This window comes from Panulirus ornatus, chromosome 1 (genome assembly GCF_036320965.1).
Source record: "Panulirus ornatus isolate Po-2019 chromosome 1, ASM3632096v1, whole genome shotgun sequence".
In the NCBI taxonomy this organism is placed as follows: domain Eukaryota; kingdom Metazoa; phylum Arthropoda; class Malacostraca; order Decapoda; family Palinuridae; genus Panulirus; species Panulirus ornatus.
In genome coordinates, this window is record NC_092224.1 from 88,412,643 (window position 1) to 88,431,551 (window position 18,909).

Here is an 18,909-nt window from a genome sequence, read left to right on the forward strand (position 1 = left end):
GCCAGAGTACTGACAGAGTACAGCACTGCAAGGCGGAAGTACTCACAAGGCCGAGGCGCGAGACTCAACCCTGTAGGTGAAAGTGATGAGTATGAATGACGGTGACAGGTGATGGTGAGACTTCACATCCCTATCACTCTCGGTTCTCTTACTCTTCCTTCAAGTCACCCTTCCTTCCTCACTCCACCTCTCACTCCTACTACTGCTCCCCCTCACCCCATCTCTCATTAGTACTGCTCCTCTCACTACCGCTGCTCCTCTCACCCTATCTCTCACTACCACTGCTCCTCCCATCCAATCTCTCATCAGTCCTGCTCCTCTCATACCACCTCTCACTACTACATCTCCCCTCACTCTGTCTCTCACCACTGAACAGCTGCCTACCATTCTCTACTCCATCTCCTCTCTTCATCTCTAATTTTTATTTCAACCTTTTTCTTTTTTTCTATTCGTTTCGCTCCACATCATGCCACTCTCTTCTTCCCTCCTGACCATTTGCTCTCTCCCTACCCTCCATCTCTCCTCATACTTTATTGTTCAACACACTGGGTCATGTCTTGCCTCGTCCATCCATCAAGGATAGCACACAGCGTCCGGTCACACCCGGAGGGCTAAGCCTTATCAAACATGGTGTGTCGCATTTCCTCGTCTTCGCATACATACTACAATGTGCTAGACCACCGATTGTATCGTCGTATTCCTTCACACTTTCCTGTCATACTTTTTGCTATAGTCGTTTTCCTTCATGTACCAGTATGTCATCTACTTCCTCCTCTCTCCTCCTCCTCCTCCTCCTCCTCCTCCTTCACTCTACCATCCGCGCCCCTTCCTTCCTCCCTCCACGCCTCCCGCCGCTCCTCATCCTCCTCCTCCTCCCTTGCCCCGCCAACCAACTGTTCCCCTACCGGAAAGATGCTGCGGCAACAACGGTGGCGTTGGTGGTCAGCGGGAACGCTGCTGGGGCGAGGGTACGCCTGCACGTACCGGAGGAGGAGGAGGAGGCTGGCGGCAGACCAGCGGCCGGAGATACACATGTTAGGATGACGGATGCACGGACGGGACGAGGGTTGTGGTCTGCAGACGACGGACAAACGGGCAGACGGAACGTGGGTTTACAAGCCACTGTCTCACATACACATACCGAGGACAGCAGTGATGACAGACGGCGACAGAGACGGGCAGGGGACAACACCAATACACACACATACACACACCTGAGGGCGTTAAGTATGAGGCATATATGAGAGAGAGAGAGAGAGAGAGAGAGAGAGAGAGAGAGAGAGAGAGAGAGAGAGAGAGAGAGAGAGAGAGAGTGGGAGGAGGGGGGATGAAATGCGGTACAGAGGAGGCCTTGCTGGCAGGATGCGACCCCTGAACATCCAAAGAGACAAAAGATGAGGACGAGAGGCGGGCTAACACGACGACGACCATCATCGCGCCCTTCATGAAACCGTCGACCGTGTGTGTGTGTGTGTGTGTGTGTGTGTGTGTGTGTGTGTGTGTGTGTGTGTGTGAACGAAACTGAAGCACTACCGCGTCAGACACGCCAGAGGAGGACGGGAGGGGGGGGGGGAAATAAGCAGCACCCCCTGTGGGACAGCAAGCACCAGGCAGCAGCACTTCCCTGTGGGACGACCACGTCGACCAACAACTCCCAAGGATCCTCAGAGTAGAAATTACCAGCTTCCTCCCGACCGTGCACCACGGAGGATGTGACCCGTCAATGGTCATCCATCACCCCTGTGTTCATCTATCAGCAGGAAGACTATGTAGATAGAGAGAGAGAGAGAGAGAGAGAGAGAGAGAGAGAGAGAGAGAGAGAGAGAGAGAGAGAGAGAGAGAGAGAGAGGGAGAGAAAGAGAGAGAGAGGCTCTCTTGTCCTCTCTCTCTCTCACTCTCTCTCTCTCTCTCTCTGGGGTGTTTACCTTAGGGGGGGGGGGGAAAGGGGGAGAGCAGCAGCGATGGAGGAAATGCCTTGTTCGTAGTCTCGTCTTGTTTACGATCGGAAATGCGACGTAATGTACCCAGTGTGAAGTCGAAGACGCGTCTTGGCGGTAATTAAACTACAAGCGGGATGACTTGTTTTGTTTCCCAGCGACATCAAGGAGCAGATGCTATTCTCGTGGTGAGCCCATAAACCCGGGAGAAATATGGACGTGTTTTGTCGGTAGTATCAGTGGGCTGACTCGTCCCTGGTCTATGTAGCCGAGAGCACGAGGCGGAGGAGGAGGTGCGTCGAGTTTCAGGGAACGAGGACAAAAGGTTCAGCGGGAAAGCGCGGTCGATATTGACTGCAAGGAATTCGTCAAGAGGGATCCAAGGCGACTGATGACGCCTCAGCAGAGGCGAGGGACGATGTGTGTGTGTGTGTGTGTGTGTGTGTGTGTGTGTGTGTGTGTGAGAGAGAGAGAGAGAGAGAGAGAGAGAGAGAGAGAGAGAGAGAGACGGGGGGAAGAGAACGAAAAATATAGAAGCTATGGAGCGAAAAAAATGTGTGTGCAGACGGGGGTTGGAGGCTAAAATAAAGGATTAAATGAAGAGGAAATAAACGAGGATAACCTTAGATAACAGAGGATGAGAGATGAGAGAGAGAGAGAGAGAGAGAGAGAGAGAGAGAGAGAGAGAGAGAGAGAGAGAGAGAGAGAGAGAGAGAGAGAGAGAGAGAGAGAGAGAGAGAGAGAGAGAGAGAGAGAGAGAGAGCGAACTGGCATTCCTGCATCTCTATTTACTGGTCGCTGACCATCTGCGTCCAACCCGGAGGATGCTGGCTGATGAGGCCGGGGCGGCAGAGAGAGAGAGAGAGAGAGAGAGAGAGAGAGAGAGAGAGAGAGAGAGAGAGAGAGAGAGAGAGAGAGGTAAGAGACTTTAGAGGGAAGGACGGTAAAGCAGCATGAGGAGGCAGGATAGATGGCAGACACAGGATAGGTAGACCAGGCAAGAGAAGACCTGATGGCGCGTGACGAGAGGCGGTGGATGACGATGATGATGCAGGGAGGTGGACACACAACAACTCCTACAGGAGGGCAGGATCGGGGTGGGCGAGAGGAGGAGGAGGAGGAGGAGGAGGAGGAGGAGGAGGAGGAGGAGGAGGGAGGTGGACATGGGGAGACACAGGATGTGGGGTGGAAGACAAGGCAGGTCTGGGGTGCGAAGGGAGATGTACCAGCAAAAAAAAAAAAAAGAAAAAGGAAAGGATGGGGAGAGGAGAGACCATTTCATGAGGACTGGCAGGATGTAGGGATGGAGAGAAGGACGAGAAAAGGTATACGAGATGGGATGTAGGATAGGGACTTGCACAGAGACATGTAAATAAATGAAGAAAATAAATATATCAAAAACTGGTGGAAACACAGCAGGATGTGTGTGTGTGTGTGTGTGTGTGTGTGTGTTGGGGGGAAGAATGACACCCTAACATTCACCAGCTAATTAAAAAAGGAAACCAACAAAAATTACGAAAGTAAATAAATTATGTAATGGAAACTCGACTATTAGTTTTGGATGTGAAGGGATAAACCATGGTCTTTTACGAGACGCATAACAAGTTTATGATTCAATAATGTGCATGTAATGGGGTTGATTACAGGCGGGTGTCTCATGAACAGCAAGGCCCCACCCCCCCCCAAGCATTCCTCAGCTGTGTGAAGACATCCTGCAGTTCTTCACGTACTGACCACACACACACACACACACACACACACACACACACACAGTCACCGTATGGCCTAATGGATAAGGCGTCGGACTTCGGATCCGAAGACTGCAGGTTCGAATCCTGTCACGGTCGATTTTCTTTCACGAGCCTCCGTGGTGTCGTGGTTAGCGTCACTGCCCACCGGTCAGAACGGGCCAGCCCGAGATCGAGAGACCATGGGTTCGAGTCCTGGGCGTGGCAGTCGGCCTACACCTGACTCTAATGTTCATCCTCCCCTCAGACTGGTTCATCCTCCCCTCAAGCTAGTCGATGAATGGTGTGTGTGTGTGTGTGTGTGTGTGTGTGTGTGTGCGTGTGTGTGTGTGTGTGTATTTGGGTGTGTGTGTGTGTGTGTGTGTGTGCATACCATATAGGAGTAAGGAGAGTAAGGACATGGAACATACGTACAAGGTTAAGGGACAGGGCAACAAGAGTGTCGAATCCTCTCTCCGTAACACACAGAGTAATCACACACGTGATCCAGGAAAACAGGAGAAAAAGGGGACAGAAGATCACACCCAGTTCATCAGCATCATTAGCCCATGGTAGCGCCGGGAGACTAACTCATTATGACACTAATGACATTTTCAACGCGGGATCTAAACGGGTAAATAATTAACCCACGCCCATACCGGGGACAGGCCAGTCCTGCCATAGTGTTCAGTCAGTCCCAGACGCAAGTGTATTCAGTAGTATAACAATGCTTCACTCTCGTTCCTAATCACCTCACAAACGCTACTCACACAGTGTACTTCCTCTGACACAAATATGTACGACTGACAGCACAGATACTGTGCTTCAAAAGTTGCTCTTAGCACCGACGGATAAATGTACGTTTTATGACGTCGCGAAGCACATAAGTACATAAGTACATAACAGAGAAGGTTTATGTTTTCTATGCGAATCAGTGACGGAGTTCGTGACTGTGCTCGCGTATCTCACATCATAACATAGCTGACCAGAGGCACTGCAGCGGCAGTGTTATCATGAAGGAAAAGTTTTCAGCACAGCCAAAGTCCGTACATTTCACAGTCCCTCACTGTACCCACGTCTGTAGTCCCTGCCTGCTGTATTCCAGCCCTAGGACACAATAATTCTCGTTAAAATACAATACCGTAGAAATACAATATGCTTACGAAATCGTGAAGAATGTATGATGGTCATACTCTCATGAAACGATCCGAGTGATTCCCTGTGTTGGTGCGACGGGATACGAAGAAGGTGGCCCATGATGCGAGCAACGGAGAGGCTCCCGGACCCCAGGCGGAGACCAGCCAACCACATCCACACATAACACACACACACACACACACACACACACACACACATATATATATATATATATATATATATATATATATATATATATATATATATATATCTTTCTTTTTTCTTTTAAACTATTCGCCATTTCCCGCGTTAGCGAGGTAGCACCAAGAACAGAGGACTGGGCCTCCGAGGGAATACCCTCACCTGGCCCAATTCTCTGTTCCTTCCTTTGGAAAAAAAAAAAAAAAAAAAAAAAGAGAGAGGGGAGGATTTCCAGCCCCCCGCTCCCTCCCCTTTTAGTCGCCTTCTACGACACGCAGGGAATACGTGGGAAGCATTCTTAATCCCCTATCCCCAGGGATATATATATATATATATATATATATATATATATATATATATATATATATATATATATATATATATATATATATATATATATTTATATTTATTTATTTTACTTTGTCGCTGTCTCCCGCGTTAGCAAGGTAGCGCTATATATATATATATATATATATATATTTATATTTATTTATTTTACTTTGTCGCTGTCTCCCGCGTTAGCAAGGTAGCGCTATATATATATATATATATATATATATATATATATATATATATATATATATATATATATATATATATATATATTGTGTGTGTGTGTGTGTGTGTGTGTGTGTGTACTCACTCACACCCTACAACTCACTGAATTCTTTTTCTTTTTTCAGATCTGAAAAAAAAGAAAATAAAAAATTCTGAGTTATAAATTTATGGTTGATCTTGTATACAAACGCGAAGGACGTCGGACTGACGTCAACACAAGCAACGGACGAACGACGGAATGAGACACAAGCAACGGACGACCAACGAACGGACGAACAAGCAACGGACGGACGTCGGGTCAACTCACAAGCAACAGATGAACAACGGCCCCACAACAGTCGGTTATCATATGAAGGAAATAATTCCCACGTCGGATCAGAAATTGAAATTGACTTACGATTAATACTTTTCCTTAATATTATTTGGACAAGGCTAACACATTTCCCGATATGATTTTGATAATACTTTTCCTAAACATAATTTTGAAACGCTAAATACGAATATATATCGCATAGTCTCTGGATATCGATAACCCATTTATCAAATCCTAAAAGAACGTTAAAGACAAAATACGAGACAATAACAAAATACAGAATAAACTGTCAAAGAATAAACTGCCTTCAACTGTAGGATCTTTAGCCTCTTCACCGTCGCTTATAAAGGAAAGAAAAAATACAAAAGGAGAAAAAAAACTTAATATTTACAGTCTATTAAGGAAATCCGTATTTGGACAAATCCTTCAAGAATGATTATTGAGGACGTCGGGTGGAATCCCTGCTCAGCTGGGGAGAGAGGGAGAGAACGGCTCCTACACGGGCAATCACAACCTTGAGTTGTTGTTTTGTGTTGTATGCCTCGGCTGGGTCTCCTCCCGGTGTGGACGGCCCCGCTCTCCGATGGCCTGAGGAGGAGGGGGCGGTAAAGGAAATGGTAGAGGCTGTACGTGGCCAGATTACGGATGGATCCAAGGGCGTTGTACGTGATGCGGAGGGAGACACACACACACACACACACACACACACGCACATACACACACACAATATCATGAAACCATAAATGGTATGCAATATATCGCTTGTAATATATTATTTAGGCTAAAAAAAAAAAAGGCACAGAAAGAGGCCCCAAAACGGAGGATAGTCAAACACACATAGTGAAGGTGGTAATCACTTTACATAATGGACTGTTTTTCTGTGAGACTTGACTCTGTAATATCAAACAAGTGCTTGTGTGTGTGTGTGTGTGTGTGTGTGTGTGTGTGTGTGTGTGTGTGTGTGTGTGTGTGTGTAATAAATACTAATAATAAAGAACGGTTCATTGAATCTCAGTGGACATTCGGCTGAAGCTACACACTTGAAACGATATAGACATTACAAAATGGGAGATCATGATAGTAACTAGTTAATTAATATCAAAAAGAGCTCAAGATCAAGGTGAGACTCTGTGTGTGTGTGTGTGTGTGTGTGTGTGTGTGTGTGTGTGTGTGTGACGCGAGCCTCAATGCCTCATTCCCTGGTTCATTATCATTTCTTCCCACCACGTCACATTTCATGAAACATCTGAAGAGTACGAGGGAGTACATCACTTGACACGGTCGAGTCGAAAGCGGTCCGACTTACAAACTCCCCCAGGCTAACTTTATTACTTGACCCGCTTGCCCTACGCTACAATGTTGGTTTACTCTCCCTATTCTGTAGGTATTTGCTTTGGTTTTTGCCCTCAAGAGCTTAATGCACTTGTGTGCCCGCACCGCTAGCTAGACCACGCAATACTCGGCAAGCTGCTGCGTCACATGATTCCTGTGTGGCCGTTGGCAAGTGAAGGGTGGGCCGTTTTGATAACTTTTTCTTTCCCTCGAGACTTTGGAACTCTCTGCCCTCTCATGTCTTTCCTTATACTTATGACGGCGAATTATTTTAGACAGGTTTTTCAATACGTCCATATTTCGTGAATACTTTTCTTTGTCTATTTTTCCCCATTCATTAACCTCCCCATATTTCAATTAAAGCCTGGCCTTGATGTGGACTTTTGTCAGTGACTGGAACCTTCAAAGTAAAAGAAAAAAAGAAAGATAGATGACAGCTGATGATCCATGGCGAGGTTATCTGCATTCCTAATCTGTATAGATGGAGACAGGATAGTAAAGCAGAAGGCTCCTCCCCACCCACCACTATAGATGGAGACAGGATAGTAAAGTAGAAGGTTCCTCCCCACCCACCACTATAGATGGAGACAGGATAGTAAAGCAGAAGGCTCCTCCCCACCCACCACTATAGATGGAGACAGGATAGTAAAGCAGAAGGCTCCTCCCCACCCACCACTATAGATGGAGACAGGATAGTAAAGTAGAAGAATGGCAAGCTACATAAAGACAAATGAGGACAGACACTAGTAGACATAGATCCCAGAACCTCAGAAGAAACTGGATCAAAAAATTACTTTCACCCTCGAACCATCACGTGAACCATCATGATTCGTCTTGTGAACCACACCGAACTTCCCTGTGAATGACATGCGAACCACAGCGAACATTCTTGTGAACCAGACCAAAGTATCTTGTGAACCAGAGAAAACTTTCCTATGAACCACGACGAACCATCTTTTGAACCACAGCGAACCACACAAAATCATCATCCGACCCCTGCAATGAGGCGGCCTGACGAGCACCACCTCCATCAACGCACCCCAGCCTCGGGACGCCCCACTCACCCGCCACTGTGCTTAGCAACAGATGATATCCAAACTAACGCTCTCATGAGACACCTCGCTGGGTGAGGAGCGGCTGTAACAACAAGGAGGAGTCAGTCGCCAGCTAATACCGGAGCGCCATCATCTACGGCCCACACCAGAGGCAGAGAGCGCTCGTGGTTGTGTGGATTCCTACTTTTTGACTCGTTGAAATCGCCATAATTTTTTTTTTCACCCCTTTTTTTTTTTCTTCTGGCGACAAGTTTGCTCCTCTCGTCTGGTATTCCGCTCTTCCCTCCCATCCTTCTCTAGGGAACTAATCTACATATAATCTTATAATAACCGCGATGATCCCCTATAATCCGGCTGAGTGACCACATAATCCGCGTGTGTTGGAGGGGAGGGAGGGAATAAGCGACGGCCACACCTTCCGTTCACATCACCCGCTCCTCGAGGCTCGGGTTACTCTTGCTCCCAAGGGTACTACTCCCTGCCTGCCTGCCTTGCCTGCCCACAACACGCCATCCCTCAAGACACTGGCCACCAGTAACGCGTCCTCAGAGAGGGTGACTTGCGCTCGTGGGATACCAATTTGCTTCGACGTGTGAGAAACGACATTACAACCAACTTGGCGTTCTTGAAAGGCATTGTTTTGGCGAGTGAGGGAAGGAGGTCTCCTGTTACCAGTAAATGATCTGTTATCTTTTATCTACTCCATCAACACGTGGGGGACACACACACACACACACACACACAGACCCCAACCCACCCACCCACAGTGGACGGGTGGCGAGCCTCCGCCCGCCACCCGTCCACAACCTGACTAGCTTGAGCCGGGACACGGGGAGGTGGGGGCCCAGGTGTCGCGCGGCCCGGGGATGGAACATCTGCGTAGAGAAGCACCAGAAGCTGTTATTACCGGCATGGAAGTGGCTGTTACAGCATCCTGTACCCTGCACCCGCCCTGTACCCTGGACCCATCCTGTACCCTGCACCCGCCCTGTACCCTGGACACATCCCGTACCCTGCCTCACCCTGTACCCTTCCTCCATTCTGTACCCTGCCCCATCCTGTACTTTGCTTCCATTCTATAACGTGCCCCATCCTTTACTGTGCCCGCACGCTGTACCCTGACCCATCCTCTGACATGTCCCTTCCAGTTGCACGCCCTACATCCCCTTCTTTGTCTTCTACTGCACACACACACACACACACACACACACACACACACACACACACACACACCTATACATATCTGTTTCTTGTGCTGTGTACGACGATTTTGTATCCTTCAATCCCCATCCGTTCATCTTTGTTAATCTCTTTTTTACCTTTCTTTTCTCCATTATTTTCTGCCTCATTCCACATTCCTTCTCCTTCTCGATAATCATATTCCTCTTATTCCATACTCTCTCTCTCTCTCTCTCTCTCTCTCTCTCTCTCTCTCTCTCTCTCCTTTTTTCGACTACCTTGTTCCTGTTTCCTCAGCCGCACGTTGCCCATTCTTCACTGTTTCTTTTCTTTTAGTTCTGTTTCCCATGCGTTTCTCTTCTGTCTCCTTGTTTCACATTTTCCTTTACTTCTTCCTCTTACTTCCTCTTTCCTATTTCCTTCGAAGTCTCTGGTATGTCTTCCATTTCTTTCTCTTCTCTGTTACTTCTTTCCCCCATGCTTTTTTTCTTCAGCTGCCTATACTTTCTTCTTTTGATTATCTAGTAGCGGAAACACGGAGAAGCATGGCAACGCGACGAAACGAACTAGAGGAATACTGGTGGAGGTGGAGGATGGAAGAGAGAGAGAGAGAGAGAGAGAGAGAGAGAGAGAGAGAGAGAGAGAGAGAGAGAGAGAGAGAGAGAGAGAGAGAGAGAGAGAGAGAGAGAGAGAACGAAAAGGAGACAGAACGATGCAGCGAAGGAGACCTTGGGGTATCGAAGGGCCTGAGCATGCAAGAGGGCGAGGGACGTAAATGGGATAGAATGAAGTGCAATGATGTGGTATACGGAGGGAGACGTGCTGTCATTGGGCTGAACCAGAGCGTGCAAAGCGGTCGAGGTAAACCATCATTAGTCTCTGGGGCTCGGCTGTGGACGGTAGGCGCCGTTATGGCGCATCATACATGAGAGGTTGAGAGAGTATGTATGCAGAGAAGGCCTTAGTTCGTTTGTTCCTGATACAATCTCGCTACAGTTAAGCAGGGGGGGAAGCGGGGAGGGGAATCTACTGATATTTCAGCCATAAATTCTGAGGAAAAATCCTCCAAACCTCCTTCTTCGTCGTTTGATGAAAATCCCCGAATCCCCATCAACGTCTTCCTAATCTCCATCCACATCTTCCGAGGCAAATCCACCCCCGTCTCTCCACCCACATCTTCCGAGGCAAATCCTCCCCCGTCTCTCCATCCACATCTTCTACGTGGAAACTCACCAGTCTGGAGACAATGCCCGGCTGTGCTCCACTGGTGACAGCGACGGAGGAGGCGGAGGTGAGTGTCATTAGCGAGGCATGACGGTGTTTGCCATCCAGCCAGCCAGCCAACATCTTGATGGGCCAACACAACCTCCAGCATCCCCCACCACCAACCAGTTCCTCTCCTTCCCTCCCTCACTCACGCCGTGACACACAAACACACCCCACCATCAACTCTACCGTTATATATTTTCTTATCTAACCACCAAAGACGTTACGACACCATATGCAGATTTTACTCTCGCATTACACGCCGGTAGAGAACTGAGGATGCTGGGGTTCGGTGTAGCGAGGTGCAGAGGCCAGGGAAATGCCACCTCCTTCCTCCCTCATGTCTCATCTGGCCAGCCAGGAGAGGCCCAGGTAAACGCCCGCGCCGCGTACTGGCAAGCGACACTGTCCATTAAGGCCGGCTGGGACGCGCTCTGGAGCTCGCAAACTTAACCTCAGTTGATCCAGGGGATCTGTCGACCATGGGTTCCTCCTAGTGGAATCACTAGCCAGAGCTGCCGAAGCTGGAGGGAGTGGGTAGAGAAGCGTCGTCACCATCTTCACAACCATGATGAGGGGAGGAATGAGGCGTTCTCCCACGCCGCCACGGATGACTAAGGACAATCTGTGATGACCAAGGACACCTACGGACCATCTACGACCACCACGTACCAGATAAGATTGCCACGGACGTCTGAGGACCATCACTAGACGCCACTAATGGACATCGAAGTAGCCTATAGACCCCTACCAAACACCACAGACGAAGGCTAACAGACCAGACATCCAGAGACCATCGCAGACCATCAAGGACCTAAAAGACAGCAATATTCCACCAGTGACCACCACAGACAGAGCAGACAGCCCCAGACCATCACGGGTCATCGCAAACAGAACAGACAAACACAGACCCCGACCAAGGATTTCCCCAGTTATTCACACGTGAGAGAGGATGACCTGCCAAGGGCCTGACCACCAGCTGTGTACTATCAAGCACTACTACACACCAATAAGGACAATCCAGGACCGCTACAGAGCAGTGCGGAACACCATTACGGTGGGCCATTAATGACCACCTACCTGAAACTATTACTGACCAGTAAACACACACACACACACACACACACACACACACACACACACACACACACAGAGCGACGTTATGTTGATTCTACAATACATTAAATAGAGAATACATGGACGAAGATAAATTTTGTAATAAACGACGAAAGCGAATATCATGTAAACAAAATCAAAGAAAAGACCAACTAGCAAACTAGAGCTGCACGATTAAATGATCCGTTAACGCTAATTTCTATTAGCATAACGAAATCAATCTCTCCAAACCATGGCTCCACACGCCAGTTTAACCTCAGCTGTGTATATACAAGACAAAAGACTAATGAAACCCTCAGGTCGAGAGACTTTTATCTACATCGAATCTACGTCAGAGGTAGGTAGCCCAGATGTCGCTAGGCGGTACAAGAGACGCATTTAACGATGGAAGAATTTCCATCATATTTCTGTTTCTGTGGAGATATTGTGGAGTTGGACGTGTTACGCTCGCCTCTCTGAGGTCTCTTTAGGTCCACTAGGTCTAGCAGACCACCTTTATCTGCTTAGCTTACCTGGTCCTTTTGCAATCATCAGGTCCACCAGGTCTCCTCTGTCTACCAGGTTGACCAGTTCCCCCAGATCCAGCAGGTCCGCCTCGCCTCCTTATCTCCCAGATCTACCGAGCTTCTTCTGTCTATCGCCGACCAGATCTATCTATTCCGTCAGATCTACTCGCCTCCCCCGTCCTTTTTTTTTTATCTACCAAATCGACCACACACCCAAATCTCCATTAGGTTTATCATGGTTCTACCACCTGGTACCAGGTCGCCCACCTCACCAATCTCCATTAGGTCTAACATGGCTCTTCCATCTGGTCGACCAGGCCTGGTATCGGGACGTGTTTCCGGGTCGGGTGACTGCGGCGCGGAAGAAGCCCTGGAAGTGTATCAATTATGGAAGCCTGAGGGAGGAGCCCGAAGCCCGAAGCCTGCCTCCCCTCACCTCATCTCAACTCCCTCCCTCCTTACCTCCCAGGCCAGATCAGATGTCCAACCTCCCCCACACTCTCTCTCTCTCTCTCTCTCTCTCTCTCTCTCTCTCTCTCTCTCTCTCTCTCTCTCTCTCTCTCTCTCTCCTCCATCTCTGATCAATATCTCCCCTCCTCTCTCCCTCTTTTTCCCTCCTTCCCTCCCTCCCTCCACGGCTGATGCTCTACCCAACGCCTGCCTGCTTGCCTCACCACCCACCTACACATGCCTGCCTGCCTCACCCTCCCTCACATCCGCGCTCTTACTATCACGGTTCCATCGGCAGTGTTTCCCGTGTACCTGACACATCTAAACCTACGCCTATCGTCACTTATATCGCGCCTATCATATGACACTTATATACCGTGGCTATCATCAGTCATCCTGTGCCTATGACCACTTATACTGTCCCTATCATCATTACTTTACCTATGACCACAAATGATTTTCCCCTGTTGACTAGCATCACCAGTACTCGAGCTGTCGCGTGCAATACACCGAAGACACGGTTCCCTATCCATAACAGACCTTTCCATGGTTTACCCCGAACGTTTCACATGACCTGGCTCAGTCCCTTGGTACGCCTTTCACCCTCCTGCATGTTCACGCCCCGATCACTCAAAATCTTTTTCACCTCATCCTTCCACCTCTAATTTGGTCTCCTGCTTCTCCTTGTTCCCTCCACCTCAGACACATATATCCTATTTGTTAACAATTCCTCACTCATTCTCTCCATATGTCCAAACCATATCAACACACCCCTCTTCTGCTCTCTCAACTACACTGTTACCACACATCTCTCTTACCCTTTCGTTACTTACGCGATCAAACCACATCACACCAAATATTGTCCTCAAACATTTCATTTCCAACTCATTCACCCTCCTCCGCAAAACTGTATCTATAGACCATAACTCACAACCATATAATAATGTTGGAATCATTCCTTCAAACGTACCCGTTTTTGCTCTTCGAGATAACGTTCTCTCCTTCTACACATTCTTCATTGCTTACAGAGCCTTCGCCTACTGCTTTACTATCCCGTCTACATACTTACTGATTCGAGGTTTAGGTCACCGTCTCTGCCCCGCCATTGATGGCCATGTCTCATGACTTCGGATGTTTTGTTATCTGTCTTTTCCATGTCCTGCCACGTACCGGTACCTTCGTCATGTCTACCCATAACTTCAGTGTAACTATAACCACCTTCCTTAGATCTACAATTACCATCAAGTTCTCTCTATCTGCATCATCCTTGTGTCCATCGATCCTGGCCTTGTGTACACCTATCTTCCCTTCGTGTATCTTTACCCTCATCTTATTTACACCTTCCCTTACTTTATCTATATTCACATTCACCCTATCTACATTTCTACATACACATTTCCCCCATGTTGCATCTCTTTCACCTAACGACACCTATTGTTTTCTTTTCCTGTGTCCTGAAAATGAGAGTCTAGTTAAAGTTTATTTCTGGATACTATTTGAATGCACCGTAATCTGACTTCAATTCACAACCAGCATCAGAGGAAGTAGTCACAAACTACGCCACATTATCAATGTTAGTTATCACCTAACTACACACATCCCCCAGCTTGGCTGACACCTTGAAGAAACCCAGCAATTAATTTCCCATCAACCTTTCCGTTAACTTATGTTGATCGTCGTCTTATTCTCTCAGTTCACGACGCACTTCGCACAAACCCGAGTCTGGCGACATGACCCCACGCTCGACCGGCGCATCAGCGACACCTCCCTGGGCTGCTCAGGATGTCGTGGTGTGTGTGATACATGACTCCGGGAGCACACAGCGGCGTCGTGTATCATATAAATGAAGCGATCCCTACAGGAGGACGACCCATATGGTATCAGGTACCATCATGAAAATGAAAGAGTCATTTAAGACCCAATCAGCGTCGGAATCTGTACGCAAAATGGTTTTCCGATACGACCATTGCCTAGATTGAGCTACCCATCACCCCTCTTCCCTCTCTATTACCTCAAAAACACTTGGACCGCTGATCAGATTCTCATCTCCTCCCAGTCAGAGACAAGCCATGATGGGGATAACCACCCCACACCACCTCATCTTCCATGAGTTCAGGCCTTGCCTCCCTCACCCACAAGTGATCGGGCAAACAACGACTACGATCCCGGGTATCCGATAGCCTGGACATCCAGCCACCTCCAGCTCCTGCCCCTCCACCACTCCCTTCCCCTTCCTGATCAAGAGAGCAGCTCTGTTAATCATCGGACGAGAGAGAGAGAGAGAGAGAGAGAGAGAGAGAGAGAGAGAGAGAGAGAGAGAGAGAGAGAGAGAGAGAGAGAGAGAGAGAGAGAGAGAGAGAGACATTCAAGACGAAGTTCATCATATCCTGTGAGGGGGGATGGAGGCCCCCTCCTCCCAGGCACACGTCCGAGACCACATCCATCCCCCAAGGAAGTCGTGGGTGTATCCGCCACCATAGGACACCGTCACATCCTCGTGTGTGGAATAATGAATTACACTATAAGGCTCACGTGTCCGTGTTTATAACGTAGGGAATCACTGTACCTTATGGGACACCAGATCTCTGGATGACTTTGGGAGGGGGGGGGCCTTATCTACCTTTGCCTCTCCTGTTATCTCTACTTTGGAGCATCTGTATGAAAACAGGTGGCCAGATGTTACACCACGGCGCAACTGATCACTTCACTGCGCCGTATGCTTGAAATGTGTGTGTGTGTGTGTGTGTGTGTGTGTGTGTGTGTGTGTGTGTGTGTGTGTGTGTGTGTGTGTGTGTGTGTGTGTTTGTGTCGCGCACTTTTCTCATGCACTTTACTGTGTCACCTGTGACCTTATCGAATACCTCACTTAAGTTGTAAGTACAAACAATTCAGCGAACTTCATCTTTACGACTTATATATAAAGAATATTTTGACATGGTTCAGTGTGTGTGCATTACATGAATCACTTCACGTGTCTCAGAGAAGAGCAGGTTTGCAGGCGTCTACAGACACCAATCCTCGGAGTTCCTTCAGACCTACAAAACACAGTAACTCTACCAGACTCACAACCTTCCTGCTTTTGTCTAAATCTGTCCGATTCGTCGACAGAGGCAGCCCATAAAGGTTCCCTCGGCAAAATGATGTCAACTGGAACCTTTTCCTCAGGTAATGGATGAACCTTTGGGACGGAAATACGAAGTCAAAGGCTTCCACCTCAGTAGAGCCAAGATCGACACCACCACCACCACCACCATCATCATCCCCTCCACCATCACTCCTTCCACCATCATCCCTTCCACCATCATCCCTTCCACCATCATCCCTTCCACCATCACTCCTTCCACCATCATCCCTTCCACCATCACTCCTTCCACCATCATCGTTCCACCATCACTCCTTCCACCATCATCGCTACCACCTGCACCACCACTAGGCACCTTAATTCTCCTCCTCCTCCTCCTTCGCTATCTGCTCCATTACCAGGACCCCCTTCCCTTCAATCACCATATACTTCACCATTAAGGCCCTTATTCCTCCTCCTCCTCCTCGTCCTCCTCCGCTACCATTTGCTCCATCACCAACGTCCCCACCACCCACCACAGTACGGCCTGCCTCCTCCCTGCCTCCCGGCGTGGCCGGGGATCGTGCTGAGGGAGCAATTATTACGTCACGGATGTTATCAGAACGACCACGACTCTACAGCCGAGCACGGAGTCACACCTCTCCCTCCCCTCTCACACTATCTCCCCTCCCTCACCCAATCACCCCCAATTTCCCTCCCCCCTCCTTCCTTACTCTCCCACTACCTTACAGCCCTCTCCCCTCTCCAAAACAACGCTGTTCCATCCTCAGTCAACTCTTAAGATGGCTGGAAACTGGGCTCCCAGTCCTCAGTCCATGGACAGGCCAGACACCAGCGTTACCTCGATACAAAGCAACACTGCAGCCTGTCATACCGTCCCTGCGGACAAAGGAACACCGTCAACACGGCGGCTATGTACGATTTGGATTTAACAGCGGCAATAATCAACGACATTAACACAGCCACGAAAGACATACCAACCAACACAGCGCAAGGTTCACGAAAACTCCACACAGCACCCACATAAAGACAGCATCAGCATAATGCCCACATAAACACAGCATCAAGATAAAAGATAAGGTATCGGTACTACTACACCGTCAGGATGAAACATGATCACATCCCAGGGAGGATCATCATTACCCAGCTGTGGGATGTAGCAGAGCCTCGTAGCCGCATGATGGGCCCGGTAGAAGGAGGAGGAGGAGGAGGAGGAGGGATCCTGGGGCACCTAACTCCCTTCCCTCGACCAAGGCGTCCTGTCGATGGAGCTCCCGCGTCTCTCATTAATATGTGGTGTAGTTATGTACGTGTATGTGAGGGTAGCGCAGGGCGTATGAGGAGCAAGTGTTCAAGTGTCCCTTCATTGCGGTATGTGTATCGTCGGCATGAGAGGTGTCTGGTAATGTACTGGAGCCAGTGTTGGTTGTGCTGGAGCGATAGGTGGTATCAAGAACCAAGACAGCAGAGAGTAACTCGTAAATGTCTGGGTTGGTGTAGCTTCTGAAGGGTGTAAGTCTGGTGGGGTAGTGTTTAAGACTTACTCAAACCTCACATATTTTCTTCATGTAAGTCATCTTGCTGTCTCCTGTCTGCACAATCGTTTTTAAATGTGATCATGATGGACGCCATCTAACCTATGGCGCCCAGGTCCCCGGGATCACGGGGTGCCAAGAATATCCGGGTTCCTGCCTGACTCTACTGTCAATGAGAGGGAGGACTTACCGGCCCTTCCACTCAACATTCCCTCCTCTAACAGACCTGCCCCTTTTCCTCTTCATCATACCAGCATTCGTGGTCTCCCTAGTAACGTCTCTTGTCTTGAACACCGTCTGTCTAGTGCCTCTCCTAATACTTCATCTCTCTCTGAGACTCGGTTGTCTGATGATATACACTTACAAGCCCCTTTTCCGTATTCAGCTAACTACTTCACTCACATTTCCATTTCAAAGGTTGTGTCAGTGGGATTTAATGATGAAGCCATGTCATTCTTGTATCTCCCCTGACCATGTGATCATTACACGAAAGTGCACTCGTTGTTATATGCATATATTAGATCACGCGCTCAACTGCATATATATATATATATATATATATATATATATATATATATATATATATATATATATATATATATATATATATATATATATATATATATATATATTTCATACTTGTTCGCCGTTTTCTGCGTTAGGGAGGTAGCGCCAGGAAGCACACCGTTAAGGGATCTGCACCAGGCAATGTGTGCCTCGACCAGAATGGCCGGAAGGAAAGCGATGAATATTAAAAGCTGCAACAAATTATGAAGTGTCATGACGGGTCTTAACTCCTCACACCAGCTGGGACGCCCCACCCGCCTGCAGGGGGCCGCCACACCCACCCTGTCTCTACTGCCCTGTGTCAGACACACACACACACACACACACACACACACACACACACACACACAAACATCAGCACCACGTGGAAGCACCGACTCACACGTGGTATCCTCCACCATCACGTCCCACCACGTGTGTGTCAGCAGTGCGGCGAGAACACTTGCCTCATAATCATCATAAAAAAAAAAGGAAAAGAAAAAGGACGCTCGGTCTCATGAGACCGTGCCTCACTTTAAGCGCCTTGTTATCTGACCCGAGAGAGAGAGAGAGAGAGAGAGAGAGAGAGAGTGAGAGAGAGAGAGAGAGAGAGAGAGAGTGTTAATACATCGTCATCTCACCACCGTGCCTGCCTCTGTGCAGAGGGACTTCGGCAGGAAAGAGCTGCCGGCCACCACCACCAGTCATTAGACTCTCACAGTGGCCTTCGCCGTTGGCGAGTAACGTACACTTAACCAGGATATAAAGTAGGGCAAAAGTATGATTAAGCATCAGGTGAAAACTGTGAGATCCCCCTACACACCTACGATGACGTACGGCGGAGAGGTAAGTATACGGGACTCATCATTGCTAATGACAGGCCAGGACCTCAGCTCCGCTCTTAGGAGGCTGTCGGAACCCATCTGGGTGAGTGGGAGGGTTTCAAGAGTTAGTCTTCCCTTGGGTTTC

The 18,909-nt window shown here is 48.5% G+C and overlaps 1 non-coding gene across 1 annotated transcript; it reads left to right on the forward strand.

Annotated features, from left to right (window-relative positions):
- The first annotated feature begins 3,711 nt into the window (after positions 1 to 3,711).
- On the forward strand, positions 3,712 to 3,785 carry TRNAR-UCG (transfer RNA arginine (anticodon UCG)). The gene has a single exon. It is a non-coding gene; the product is annotated as a tRNA-Arg (tRNA).
- The last annotated feature ends 15,124 nt before the right edge of the window (positions 3,786 to 18,909 follow it).